The sequence below is a fragment of the Equus caballus genome, chromosome 28, assembly GCF_041296265.1.
Source record: "Equus caballus isolate H_3958 breed thoroughbred chromosome 28, TB-T2T, whole genome shotgun sequence".
In the NCBI taxonomy this organism is placed as follows: domain Eukaryota; kingdom Metazoa; phylum Chordata; class Mammalia; order Perissodactyla; family Equidae; genus Equus; species Equus caballus.
In genome coordinates this window covers 10,018,288-10,032,640 of record NC_091711.1, presented here as the reverse complement: position 1 = coordinate 10,032,640, position 14,353 = coordinate 10,018,288, and the positions used below count along the sequence as shown (strand labels likewise).

At 45.7% G+C, this 14,353-nt stretch overlaps 2 pseudogenes; both read right to left on the bottom strand.

The window, feature by feature from the left end:
* Positions 1-347: 347 nt before the first annotated feature.
* Positions 348-8,711, bottom strand: LOC100059205 (14-3-3 protein theta pseudogene; annotated as a pseudogene).
* Positions 8,712-8,796: 85 nt separating this feature from the next.
* LOC138915116 (putative uncharacterized protein C6orf52 pseudogene) lies at positions 8,797-13,192 on the bottom strand (annotated as a pseudogene).
* Positions 13,193-14,353: the final 1,161 nt, after the last annotated feature.

Here is a 14,353-nt window from a genome sequence, read left to right as displayed (position 1 = left end):
AAAAAGAATTTTCTTTTAAGTAAAACAAAAGGTAATACTCTACATACTTTAGTAATACTGTAAAACATTCAGAAAATAGAGAAAAGTAGAAATAATGACTAGGATCCCTCACAATCATACTATGCACATCAGTTCCTACTTAGTTATGTTTTCTACCTCCCCACTTTGAGGGCCATTTTCTTTTTTTTAAAAAAAAAAAAGAAGTAAAGCAATAGCTAAGTAGCTAGACTTTCTCTGCCGTCTGTCAGCGTTATGTCACTTTCTTGCTCCAAACAGAGTTTCGCTTTTTTAAACCGAGTTGTTGCTGTTCTCCTCACCTTCGCTGGCCTGCGCCTGCTCCTTCCTGAGCTCTGTCCTCCCCACGTGTCCTGGGGGCGCAGCCTCTTTCTGTCATCCGCACACAGCTCCACAGCGCCCATCCTCTTCAGCACGTGTGTTTCTGTAGTATCTCCCTCATCAGCTTTACATGTGATTGTAATTTCTTATGGCCCATGGTTCCCTAGCCACACCAACCTAATGATAAAATGAAACCATATTAACAGTAACAAAAGTATTTTTTCTGATTTTCATTCCAACCCTCTATTGTGGGACTTCTGGCCGCTATCAAGGTGTCATCCAGTTGTCTCTAGGAAGATCATAGGCGGCAGGACCCATGTGCTCATAAAGGAGTCATGTCAGCCATCACCTGTGTCTGCCGTGATTCTCTCCTACCCGGGCCCCCTTTGGTGATATTTGCTGCCAAAGCCTCTGCTTCCCATGAAATGACTTGTTAGTGCATGACCATTGCCACTCTAGCAGGTGACACCTAAGGGTACTGTCTCCTAAAGCTACAACCTTTAAAATCCCTCCCACTCTTGGAAGTGGTTCCCACTGCTGCAGGGTGATGAGCGCTGGCCCCCACCGCTGCCACACCTGCCAGGGCTGGTCTGCACTGCAGACTCGCTCACTGTTAAAGGTGGGAGGAGTCTTCCACGCACTGAGCCCCTGCTGCACCAAAGTGCACTCAAGGCTTTTCTCTTGCGTGTGTTAGCATCAACAGATGAGTAACTATCTTGTGATCCTAGTATTTCACATAGTTTATTGAAATAGGGCTTTCATTTCTTGTATTACCCTCTCCCCAGAACTCTAACATGGGTTTATAGAGGCTGAGCCAGGGCTAAATCTGAGAGATAGGCACCATGCAGTACTAACTGTCCCTCTTGTCTGGCCAGTTCTTGGTGCAAATGCAAGAGCCCTGCTTTCTCTTCCTTTAGAATGAATTTTTTCCCGGGAGGCTCCTTTTCCCCGCATGCACAATCATGGAGGACGCATCTTCTGACACTACACAGGCAGGCATACTGAATACCAATGGTGACCAAACTTAGGTTCAAGCCAGAATCCTCCACTCCATCAGAATTCCACTTCTCACTCTCTCTCATTCTTTTTAATCTCTTGTCCATTTTTAATGATGTTGACCATAAAACCATAGTTATCTTTACTCTAGGCTTTTAGAAATATGTTTTCCAAAACCTCCCATATGTTGCTGGACATCTGTTGTTTTTGCGTGTCTCCTCAAGAACATTGCTCCCCAGGGGCTGGCCCCGTGGCCGAGTGGTTAAGTTCGCGCGCTCCGCTGCAGGCGGCCCAGTGTTTCGTTAGTTCGAATCCTGGGCGCGGACATGGCACTGCTCATCAGACCACGCTGAGGCAGCGTCCCACATGCCACAACTAGAAGAACCCACAACGAAGAATGCACAACTATGTACCGGGGGGCTTTGGGGAGAAAAAGGAAAAAATAAAATCTTAAAAAAAAAAAAAAAAAAAAAAAGAACATTGCTCCCCAATTCTGCCTTCACTCCCTTACATCATCAGTTTCCTCTCTCCACCAGATCCTTCTATCAACATATAACCTTCTCTCATTAAAAAAAGAAAAAAACTTCTCTTGACATCCCTTTTCTAGCTACTGCCCTATTTCTCTGCTCCCTTTTATTGCAAAAACAGATAGAAATAAACTGTTGTGCTGTTGTTGTTGTTAATATTTGTGGTCTCCAAATTCCTTTCTCCTCATTCTGTCTTGAACAGACTCCAATAGGGTTTTTCACGTTCGTACCATTTAAACTGCTCCTGTCAAGACCTCCAGGCAGGTAAATCCAGAGGTCAGTCCTTATTTTCACTTGCTCTCTCTTCATTTGATGGAATGATCTCTCCCTCCTCGAAGCATTGCATTCCCTTTGCCTCCAGGATGTCTCACCCTCTTAGACTGCCTCCTGTCTCCTCAGCTTCCAGTCTCCTTTGCTGCTCCCTTATCATCAGCCTGACATCTAAACATCAAAGCACCTCATTCTTGGAACTCTGTGTTCTCTGCTCTCTCTCCTCCAGTGGTCTTATTCATGGTGTTAAATACCATCTATTTACCAATAACTCTGCAGCCAAGAGCTCACCTGAATCCCGACTCACATATTCAATTGCCTATCAACATCTTCACTTTGAAACATAATAAGTGTCTCAAATTTAACGTGTTTCCAACAGAACTCCTATTCTCCTCCTACCAACATGTTCCTCCCGCAGTTTTCTCCATCTCAGTTAATGAGAATTCCAGCCTTCCAATCACTCTTGCCAAAAACCTCAGCATTATCCTTCTCACTTGCCTCCCCCAATTCACTACCTTCAAAATATATCCAGAATCTGACCATTTTTAACCAACTCCACTGTGATCAGTTTTGTGTAAACCATTAATAACTCTAATCTGGATTATGCATTAATCTCTTACCTAACCCTCCCTCCTCCCTTCGGTCTACATTTTAAATGTCAGCTAGATCATGTCGCCACCCTGCTCAGGCTCTCCAGTGCTTTCCCAGTTTTGAATAAAATCAAAGTCCATAGCCCACAAGACAGTTTACAGTCTTTGACCTCATCTCCTACTCTCGCCGGCTCACTGTGCAAGGTACGAACCCACATGCGCACCGCTCTTCCCTCACCGTCTTCACCCAGATACCTACAGAGCTCATTCTCTCACCTGCTTTGGCTCACATGTTCCCTTCACAGTAAAGCCTTTTCTGATAGCCACACATAAAATTGCAACCCCCTCCTCCCCAGCAATCTCTAGTCCCCTTCCCTGATGTTTTCCTTCACAGCACCTATCACCACCTGAAATAGCACATATTTTATTAACATAGCTCTTTATTGTCTCTCTCTCACCTCAACTAGAATGCAAGGTCCAACAGAGCAAGGATTTTTGTCTATATTGTTCACTGTTATACACCTGGAATCTAAAATAGCCCTACATATAGTGGGCACTCAGTAAATGTTTGTTGAATGAATGAATGAATGAATCCACAGCACCTATAATTCTTGTAGTGGCACCTTAACTTTCCTTCCTGGAACTGTTCCTTTCAGTCTGCTAGCGCTGACTTTCCTTCCTCAGCTGCAGACCTAGTATGTTATAGTCCTACTCCCATCCCCTCACAGGCCGCACAATTGGTTTACGGATGGGCCTACAACACAAAGGTGTCAAATAACGCTCAAATCTCAGACTTTTGTGCAAACTTGGGAAGGAGAGGCTCTCTTTCTCATGCGGTTGCTAACCTTGCAGGACAGAAGCCCAGAGCTGTTGGAGGTCATCTTGCCACTATGAGAGGTGACCCTGTCTTGAGAATGAAGCCAGCCCACAGGAAAGCAAATAATACCAACAGAGAGGTACTGATTCCTGATGACTTCGTTTGAAAACTTGGATCCAACTGGACCTGAGTCAATTTCAATTGGATTCCTGCCACTTACAAGTAAAAGAATACTAACAAATTCAGAGCTACTCCCAGGGTCCAACGCCAATATGACAGTCTCTTTTTCTCGATATTCTTGTAGCTTCTACATACTTCACTAACCAGTTTTTCCTTATTAGTAAAAGTCAAGTCTAGAGTACAACTGCTCCCTCAGTCTTCTGAGGAGTAAAATGATCAGAGAGGCAAGAAAGAATTTTTCAAATTCTCTGCTTTTGGTAGAAAGGAACCTTCAACAGACATGGGGATGGCTGCAGTCCCTGCTCTGTAACTGGCCTCTGCACCTGGAATTAGAAAAGCAGCGTCTAGAACATCTGCCTTGCTAGGTGGCACCCAGCACATTCCTGCAGTAATGCCACTTGCATTTCCCCTTTTTATACGGAACAAAATTATTTTCACTATCTCTATCCTTGGCTTTCTAGTTCTCCTTACAGGTGAACTTTATTTATGAAATCAGGAAACATTTGTTGAATCCAAACTCCATGCCTGGTACTATTCTAGATGCTGGGAATATAAAGATGAAATTTCATTTTGCTATCTGGCATTCTCTTGTCACATAGTGGGTGTTCAGTAAACATTTGTTGAGTTAGTATAAGTGGACACATTGATATGTAGAACTACTTGAATATTCATTGCATCTATTTCCTTTGAACAAGATGAACCTTTCTGATGGCATAGTTTAGTCCACTCTAACAAGTCTTGGCAGTGATGATGATAACACAAGACGTCGATTTGCAGAGTACTAACTGACAATACATGCAATGTTTTATTTATATTATCACTATTCCAGTCAGCAGTCTTTAGGTGGATGCGAACAAAGACTGATTCAAGTTAACTTTAAATAAAAGGGGCTTATTGCATACGGCAATAAGTGTTGTCGTATCAATTCAAGAATATCCACGAGTAATTGCTGGAATAGGAAGTGCCGGAGAGGAGTTCTGGATTCAAGGCGTTTCTGGGGACCTTAGCAGCAGGAATTTATGAACATGACCCTTTTGCATTATTGTTAATTATGGTGACTCAGTGGTATGCCACATGCCTGATTCTTTCTCTTATTCTCTGGTCAACTGGACACTGCTGGTTCAAGCAGCCCACGGCCAGAGGCACAAAAGTATGCTATTAAATGGCAATTGGCACTCACTGTGGGAAAGACTGCTGACAACGGTGGAGACTGGGGTGCATTTAAGGGAATTCAAGTCTTATTTAAAGGGGACTACCAATCATTGCCGTGTGGACATATGGATCTATTGTTACCACAATATCTGACTTATCACAGGAAGCTGAAAATCCTGAGTGAAATTTCTTAATTTTTGCAGGATGGCCACTAAGTAAAAGAAAAAGAAAAGAAAAGAAAAGAAAAAATAACTACATGGGCAAACCCCAGCCCTGTGCCAAAAAAGGGTTAACATGACAGTCTAACTGCTTATTCTTAGAAAAGCCTACTTGCAAGGTTGCCTCTTGGCTGGCATCTGGGAACCTGGATTTTGGGAGGTTCCCACCATTCCTGGAACTGATAAGAGCGGCTCACTGAGCCCAACCTGTTTGTACAAACAATATGGTTTACGCCGAGCACCTGCTCTCCTTCCAGAGTCTAGAATATTGGGACGTGCCTGGCAGAGGCTGCCTACATGACTCGGTCCCAATAAAACCCTGGGCACTGAGTCTCTAACAAGCTTCTTGGTTGGCAGCATCTCACAGGTGCTTCACAGCTTATTTCTGGGGCAATGGAGAACATCCCGTGTGACCCCACGGGACAGGACCCCTGGAAGCTTGGCCTGGTTTACCTGCACTGTGCCCCCAGATGCTTTTCCTCTGCTGATTGGCTTCGCCTCCTTTGCCATAATAAATCAGAGGCGTGAGCATGACGACAAGCTTAGTCCTATAGTTCCTCCTAGTGAATCATCCAACTGGAGGTGGTCTTGAGGACCCCTGACACAAGACAACAAAACTTCTCTTTGAGCCAAATCCAGCCCACAAGGTATTACTTTTCAACCTCTAATCTAAGAAGGCTCATGGGCAGTGCAGGTACCACCCCAAAACAAAGCATTTTTCATGCCTTATCTCATTTAATCCTCACAACAACCCTGCAAAATAAACATATTTATAACCCCACTTTATACACGAGGAAACTCAGCCTCAGAGAGTGTAAGCTTGCAAAAAGTCATATAACCTGTAAGGGGAAGAGGCAGGACTGAGAGCCGAATCCCATTTTATTTCCATATTGACTCTGTGAAATTATACTTCCCCCCTCACACTGAAATTTCAGAATCACTTTGTTTATTCTCCATTTCCTAAGTATAGCATTCACATCTCTGGAGCTAAAAGTATTCTTATCACTCTTCTTCTTTATAATATCTGCTTTTCTCTTATTCCATTCCAATCTCCCCTTCCTGTCAGCCATGAATGAGGCTTTCTGAGCCAGCAGAGAAAGAAGGAAAGGAAGGTGGAAATGGACAAGAAAGGGAAGGAAAACTCATTCTTTTCTGGTCTGGTCAGTATCCTTATAATAGGATCTGAAGTGATGTGGGGAACACAGGGTAAACGTGGGCTGGGGTCCACATTCAAGCGGCGGTGCGATAATTATTCTATGTCCTTGACTATAGAAGTACTTGTCAGGGGGCAGTGGTAGTTGTTCCAAGGGATCCATGGAGTTTGAAGCAGACTCTCATCCAGTATCCGAGTGACAGAGGCATAGTTTGGGTATCAGGATAAGATGGTGGAAAATGGATAGACAGGCTGTCAAGGCCCTAGCTGGGGTCCAGAACTGAGCTACATGCTCAGGAAAAATTGACATGAAAACCAGGAAGCTGAGAAAAGCCACACTCTAAGAACTGAACTTGCAGAGTCAAAAGTTAGGAAGGGAAAATGCATTTTGGTGGCTGAGCAAGTACTCCGGAAGCCCCCTCTGGTCCACTGAATGCCAAGCTTAGAACAGCAAGACTAATTCCAGCCTCTTTCTTTGAGTGGCCTTCTGATGATGATAGAACTGAGTTCATAAAGCTGAAGGTCTTGCTTATTACCCATGTCTGGGCAGAGCCAAACAAGGTAGGCACTGACACTTTCCACCTAGGGAATAAACCCAAATAAGGTTTGCCTAGCTTTGCAATATTGATACAACACTTCTCTGGAAAGATTCAACAAAGCGTACATAAACTCTATGTGAGACTCAGAGAGATACCATCTCAGTGAGGCTATATATTTTCCAAAGTAAAGAGTCACGTTACCGATGCAAATATCATTCCCTCACCAATCTAGTCTGTGGATATTTTAATGCCAGGTGGTCTCTGACTTATAAATATCAGGTTTGTGAGCATCCTGTCCAATTATGCACCCACTAGTACGTGCTGATATTACACGTGCCCACTATGTGCCTCACGGTCGTTGTGCAGAGTCAGAATGCCTGGTGTCTACTGAGCATTTACTCTGTAATTGGTACTGTTGCATTTACCCACGTTAACTCATTGCTCACAATAACCCTATGAGGTAAGCATCGCTATTGTATTCATTTTACAGGGAGGAAACCGAGGCACAGAAAGGTGCAGTGCAACTTGGAATTGTACCTGGAAGTGCCCTTGTGTCAAGCAACGAATGATTTAGAAAGAGAGAGCAGACACATTCACATTTAAACAACCAGTCCCACCGCCCCTCCCCGCCCCACGTTAGTGCAGAGGCTCCCTAATCCTGAGTATCTATGTCTGCCCTTTGTGCCAGTTGGCATGCAAGTTGCTCCAATGCCACCTCTTGACCAGCACAGGGAACTGTCTGACTCAGTACCTCCCCTATAATCTTATTTCTTCTTCTAGTGGGATTCTGTCCTACACCCCATTTTTTTCTAGTTTTAAAATTCCCACTTTACTCCATATAATGCTTAGCACATATCGTTTGCACTTGAAAAGAGATGGTTTATGAGACTGACCTAGGTAAACCACTCTAAGACATGCAGCCCATACCTGGTGAAATTTCCCGCGGTTGACTCCACACACGAATGGGTTTCTTTGCTACCCAGAATCCAAGTGGGATGAGGAACGGAGATGTGTTCAAAGACGACCTGCAGGAAGAAGGAGCACCCTCTGCGGGCACCCAGTTTTCTGTCCCTCTGCTCCTCACGGTCTTCCCCCGCATTGTCTGATGTCTGTCATGTTAGGCTGTCTCTCAGCTACCGCACGATGAGGGTGTGTCTCTGTATGAGTCTTCATTCAGCGCATCAAGTTCTGTGATGGCTTCATCAGAAGGGATTTCAGCCAGCGCGCAGGCCAGCTCTGGGTTATGACGGACCTCATGGTAAAGTATAGAAGAGTTAAGAGCCAGCCCCGGGTCGATCGGGTGTGCGAGTTGCATCTCTTTCTTGTTTAATATCAAAAGCCTTTTGGGAAGCTCCTTGGGAATTATCGAGAGTTTGTTTTTGATCATCACCACGTGCCACAAAGGTACTGGAAGTAATCTCCGTTTTCAAATAAAAGACTTTCTGGATCAGGTGCATTGGCTGTTAAGTACTTCACCAGCAATCGCAGGACAGTGGTGCAGAAGGATCTCAGTTCAGACTCACTCTCTCCCGATGGTTCTTGATCAGCCGCAACTTCTTGCGAGGGTGCTGGTTTTCCGCTCGATGGTGCTCGCGAGGACCCTGCCGACGGCCCTGCGGCCCTGACTTCGTTCTTACAGGCCGCCCGGGGCCGGCCGCGCTCTCGTGGGACCGCTCGGTGCGGCCTCCACCAGCGCCTTCCTGCAGGGGCCGCGTCAGCGCTGCGCTCGGCCGCCCGTCCCGGGCTCGCCCGGTCCCCTCCAGGCCGGCGGGCGGGCTGCGTGCCCGGCGAGCGAGGGCGAGGCGCCCGGGAGGGAGCACAGAGGGGGCCGAGCGGCCTCTAGAGCCGCCGCGGCTGCGCGGCCGGGTGATCCGCTTCCGGCGTTAGCAGAGGACCCTTCTGGGGAGAGGGGAGACCGCGGCCTACACCCCATGTTTAATTGATCTTTCTTCCTGTTTCCAAATCTTGGCTCATTCTCAGAAAAATTCGACTCCCTCTTTCTTTACCCCGTTTGCGATTCAGAAGTGCGTATCACCTTGAGGATCACACTCCTGACCTACCTGCAGGAGAGTCTCGATACTGGGGGTAAAATAAATGAAAATTAAAAACCTGAATTGAACGGGTTTGAAGGTTGCTCAAAGCCCCTCTCAGAATCACCAGAAATCCTCATTGACCACTGCACTCGTTTTCACTTAAGTACTTCTCCAAGCACCAAAATTCAAGATAAAGATTTCTTGTCCCCGGGCTCTCAGGATGTTCCAGTTAGAAGGAGACTTAGAGGTCATTTAGATCAGTTGGAGGTCCACCCTTTGGTCTAAGGTTCTCCCCTGTTTGGCACCTAAAATCTGTTTCACAGGGAGCCCTCTGCTGACCGCCTGGCTGGACTTCCTTCTCATTCTTCCCTTTCTCCACAGCTGAGAGATTTTCCCTGCTCTCATTCATAAAGGAAGATCTGTGTTGGTAGCTGGGGTGGGCTCCCTCCACGACTGGGCGTGCCACATTTCCATTCCCTCTGGCAGGTCTCCTGTGTTGTTGTGCTGGTCAGTTTATTTGCGTTACATCCTATCACGTCGATCACTTTAAGTCCTGGAAGTTTATATTTACATACAGAATCCAGTACATTCCTGGGAGAATATACATACATATATACACATATTTTGCAGAAACAAAAACAAAACAGGATACAATTAGAGTGATAGTTGGGTAGCTTAATGAACATCTTATCTTGCTTCTTTGGGGTCTCATCTGGGATTTGAGAGTGAACTGTGTCCAGAGCTGCCAGTGGCAATTCATGAGGCAGCCATAGAGTTCTTCACTTTTCACTGTAAGCTCTTTGTTTCATTGATCAAGATTCAAATGAAGATTTGGATCTTCCAGAGGGGCTTCGTCTTGACTTCTGGCCAGAACTGTGGTTTCCTCAGGTGTAACCAGTGTTGCAGCTGGGTGTCCCCTGGCCTCACGGGCAGAAGGAAGGTGGTGTCCATTTCCACAAGCTGCACAGCCGCAGCTGTAGCCAGAAAGAGAGCCACAGCCTTGCACATGCTCGTAGCAGTTGCCAAAGAGGTAACGCTAACAGGGCTGGAACTCCAGCTTCACCCTTTGCTGGTACCAGTAGTAACCATTTTGTGGGCCATGCCAAAACCTGCGAACTCTCCTGTCCAGCCGCGTGACAGGAGTTAACCCTGAGATGGGTTAACTGCTCGGCTTCTGTGGCCCCAGTTCCCCTCTCCACTGTCATTCCAGGGACACCAAGTGGTATACAAATGATGGCACAGCTGTGCACTGCTCTGGACGTGGGGCTTCAGTCGCGCTTCCAAGGCCTTTCAGTGTCTACCACCATTGCCCTCCAAGTAATTTCTAAAGAAGAAAAAAATAAATAAATTTCTCCTTTAATGGAGGCTTCCTCCTCCTGTCCCATGATATTTGGCAGTGGCAGAGCTGAGGGTACCCGGGGATTGCTGGCCCCATAATTTCATCAGTGTCCCCTCCCCAATTCTTTGATATTGACCTTTGACATTCTCTCAGTCTGATGTGAAGTACTTTGTAAAATCAGCTTTAAGGACGCTCTTCCAACCAGTCGGCAGCCTCTAATCCATCCCAGACAGTGCCTCTGGACGTGCCGTTGCTTCCTGGAGACCTTTAGCAGGGGATGAGTCAGAGTGGGGGTTGCGGTCTTTCCTAAAGCGGACCCGCCGTTTGAAGCTCTCTTTGCTCTAAGCTGGATAGACGTAGAGGTGCCTCAGTCTCGTCTCCATCGTTTGCTTGTGTCCAGGAGCAGGAGAACCCTGCATCGGAACCTGGCTTCTGCGCCAGCTCACTCAAGGGGTGTCCTTTGTGGCTAATGTTCTTCAGAGTTTGTGGTGTAGGGTCAGGGCCTTTCTCAGGTTCATTGTGGATAGAGTTGCCTTCTCTAATTAACTTCTTGCAATTGGCTTTAGTGGGTAGAGGAATGGGAAGGAAACTTTTTTAAATGTACTTTTACTGCAACCTTTTCTAACCTTTCGTTTCACAAGGGAAGAAGCCGAGGGCGGGAGAGGTAAGCTGATGAGGCCGGATGCACACAGCCGGAGAGGGGCGAGCAGGCTAGACCAGGGCTTCTGCTTTATAAGCTAATGCTTTATTTTTCCTGTTTTGTTTAAAAAGCAATATTGCAACGGTTTTTAAATACTGTCTTTCTTTTTAAAATATTTGATATTTCAACTACATTACGAATTCAGTTAATGGCCTCCCTTCAGAAATGAATTATTATTTAAATCAAGTTTTCTATGCGAAAATGCATTTCTAAATCCAGATAGTCAACTTCCTTGTCATCTTGGTCATTGGGGCCATTAAAATGCCATCGCCTGGGGGGCTTCAGCAACACGTGTTCATTTTTCACAGTTGAGAGGCTTTGAAGTCCAAGATCAAGGGGCTGGAGGATTCAGATTCGTGTCTGGTGACATTTGCAGATGGCCGCCTCTTTGCTGTGTCCTCGTATGGGGGCACCGGGTTGGGGAGGGCAGTTCTCTGGTTTCTTTTTTTTAAGGTTGGCACCTGAGCTAACATCTGTTTCCAATTTTCTCTTCTTCCTCTTCTCTTTCTCCTCTTCCTCCTCCTCTCCTTCTCATCCTCCTCCCCAAATCCTTCCCATACATAGTTGTATATTCTAGTTGTAGGTCCTTCTGGTTGTGCTGTGTGGGATGCCGCGTAGCATGGCCTGATGAGCGGTGCTAGGTCCATACCCAGGATCCAAACCAGTGAAACCCTGGGCCACCAAAGCGGGAGCGCATGCACTTAATCACTTGGCCGTGGGGCCGGCCCCATCTCTCTGGTCTCTTCTTATAAGGGCACCATTCATCATACGAACCCCACCTCAAGACCCCATCTAAACCTAAGTACCTCCCAGAGGTCCCATCTCCAAATATCGTCACACTGGGGATTAGGGCTTCAACATACGAGTTTTGATGGGGACGCGTATGTTCAGTCTGTAGCACTTATAAATCTTTGGAATAGGACCTAACACCTAGCAAAGATTTTAGGACACCAGTTGAATATTGTAAAATTCTTATGTGGAAAAAAATTGATTTCAGGCTTTCCTCTGAAGGGACAGTCCCTGCACCATAGAGGAAGTAGTGGAGTGGAAGGTTAGCCCACTCCACCATCAGCCCAGGTTTTAGTTCAGTGTTCAGATCCATCATCTGAGTAGCTCACATTACTAATCTCGCCAATATGCTCTTTTAACCATGCTCTCCTTATTTCTGTTTGGCTGTATCACCTATCTTCTGTCAGGAGTGGTATTAAAGTTACAGATAAATTATTGTCAGGCCATTTAAGAACATTAAGTTATATGAATGTTAATCATTAATAACGAAGACAAAAGTCCACAAGTTAGGAAACATTTCCCCAATGATTTGCTGTGGAGATAGAAAAAAAGCCCATCTTCAAACACTTTGGGGTACCACAGAGAAGATAATAATAAGAGCTACCACTTGGGAATTCTGTTTTCATGAGGAACCCAAGTTGCACAGGAAGAAAGTATGAAGAAGATTTGAAATTGATCTTAAAGTTCCTAGTACACCGTGACTAATACTCACCAGAAGCAGTGATGAAGCAAAAACTCTATCCCCAGCCCATGGTTTTTTCAAAAAGCCAGCCTGACTATATTACCCCACCACTCTCAGGAGGAGCCTTGAGCTGGTGTTTGAGCAGCTGCCCGGGAGCCCCTCTCCCACCCTCAGTCCTGTGCCTCGTCCCCACCGGTCCTTCAGTGGATAGACTACAGAGACTGAGATTCCAGGCTCTAGAGACAGACTGTCTGGCTTTGAGTTCCTGCTTCCTCATCTACGAGCTGTGCGGCCTGGAGAATCCAACAACTGGGAAATTCTTTTTAAAAAGGAAAACAATCAAGGGAATTGTCCAGAGCCTACATGCCCAGGAACAAGAGAGACTGGTTAAGAGAAGCTTCAGCGGGTGAGAGACTAAAAGGAAAGACACATACAGGAGCTTTCAAACTGTCATAAAATACACTTCATTCTGAACTCAAAAGTTAACCTAGAGAAACAATGAAGGAAAGAAATCCCGCTTCCTAAGAAATCAGGAAAAGCAAGAGAGTTCTCTACATGGACTGGAAGAAATGAAGAAGCTGTGGATCAGATTACCTTTGTGCCTACAGCTCGTGTACCAAGGTTTCCCCACATGGATTACAGCAGCTTGGTGCCTTCATTGCCTGACCGAAATGTGACAGGTGGATGACCCAGTGCGGACCAAGAGTAGTGAAGAAGAGTGAAGGCAAAGCCCATTCTGTGGACAAGGATGGCAAACCAATAAGCACCTGAGAAACCCTAGGCAGCTTTAGCTCAGGGATGCCCTGGCCCTGTTCCCTCAAAGATACACGGCCCAACTCACCCGCCGCTTGTTGGCCCCTCCTCGCTTCATGTTGCCCAGGCCTGGACTGGGTATCACACAACCCTAGAACCGAGCAGATCTCTAAAATCCAGGAGACATCATTCCAGCACCAGATAAGATAAATATTATTTGGTCATGCACCCAAAAGTGAGTTTGCTTTTCTCGCAAAATGATTTTTAGAGAGTTTTCTGCTTCCCTGAGAGTCCACAAAAATAAAATTTTTTCTTCAAGTAGCACTCTTGCTCAGCCCCTTAGACTCCTGATGAGCAGTAAGTTTATACTAGCGAAATGAAAGCCCTTTTTCTCATATTGTTTGGGAAATAATGGGAAATAGAGATCCATGGAATTCAACTACTTTCCCAGTACTCGGAATCAGTTAATGAAAATAAATTGGATGATAGTAAGAAGGATGGGTTTGAAATGGGAAGCAGTTTCCACCCTGACTGCTTCCAGTTAATGAAACAAAAGCTCTCACCTGTTTGTTTGAGGAAGGAAGCCAAGTTGTGGACGTGCCATTGACGCGTGCAGAAAGGGGGAGAAAAGCGTTTTGAAGCTCTTCCCCTGGCTTCGCGCAGAAACCGCACAAATATTTAATTACTTTTTAAAAAATGGAGAAGTCAATTTTAATACAATTACTAGGGAAGCAAACTATTAAGTTAGAATTGCAGACTGTTGGACGCTATGGGGAGCTTCTCAGAGGACGCAGCCCCAGCCTCCTCAGATTTGGCTATCTTTAAAAGACTCCTTTGTACAAATATTTTCCCAAGAGAGTTTTATAATAGCAAGAAGACAGTAGAGGATTAAACATTTTTGCAAGTGCTCCAAACTGAACAGGAAAGGAAGCCTGGTCCTTTTGTGCATGTGCTCGACCCTTTATCAACCCTTTATTGGAAACGCCTTCAGCTGCTGAACACTGTCTGCTGCTCTGTGAGGGGAGAAAAAAACAACTATCTCCTCTTTGCTTTTCTGAAAACTTTCAGGGGAGATAGAAAAGGGCAATGCCTAAATCTTACTAAAGAAATGCGTGTTCATTAGAACCTCTGGTAGCAATTGATAGAGACCCAACTGAGCTACATATGGGGGAGAAAGGGGATTTGTTACGAGGAATGAGGTTGTCTCACAGAACCCAAGGGCGGAGATGCAGCAGGACCGCAGTGGATAACTGGAACCAGGCCTGAGCACCGTGGGGAA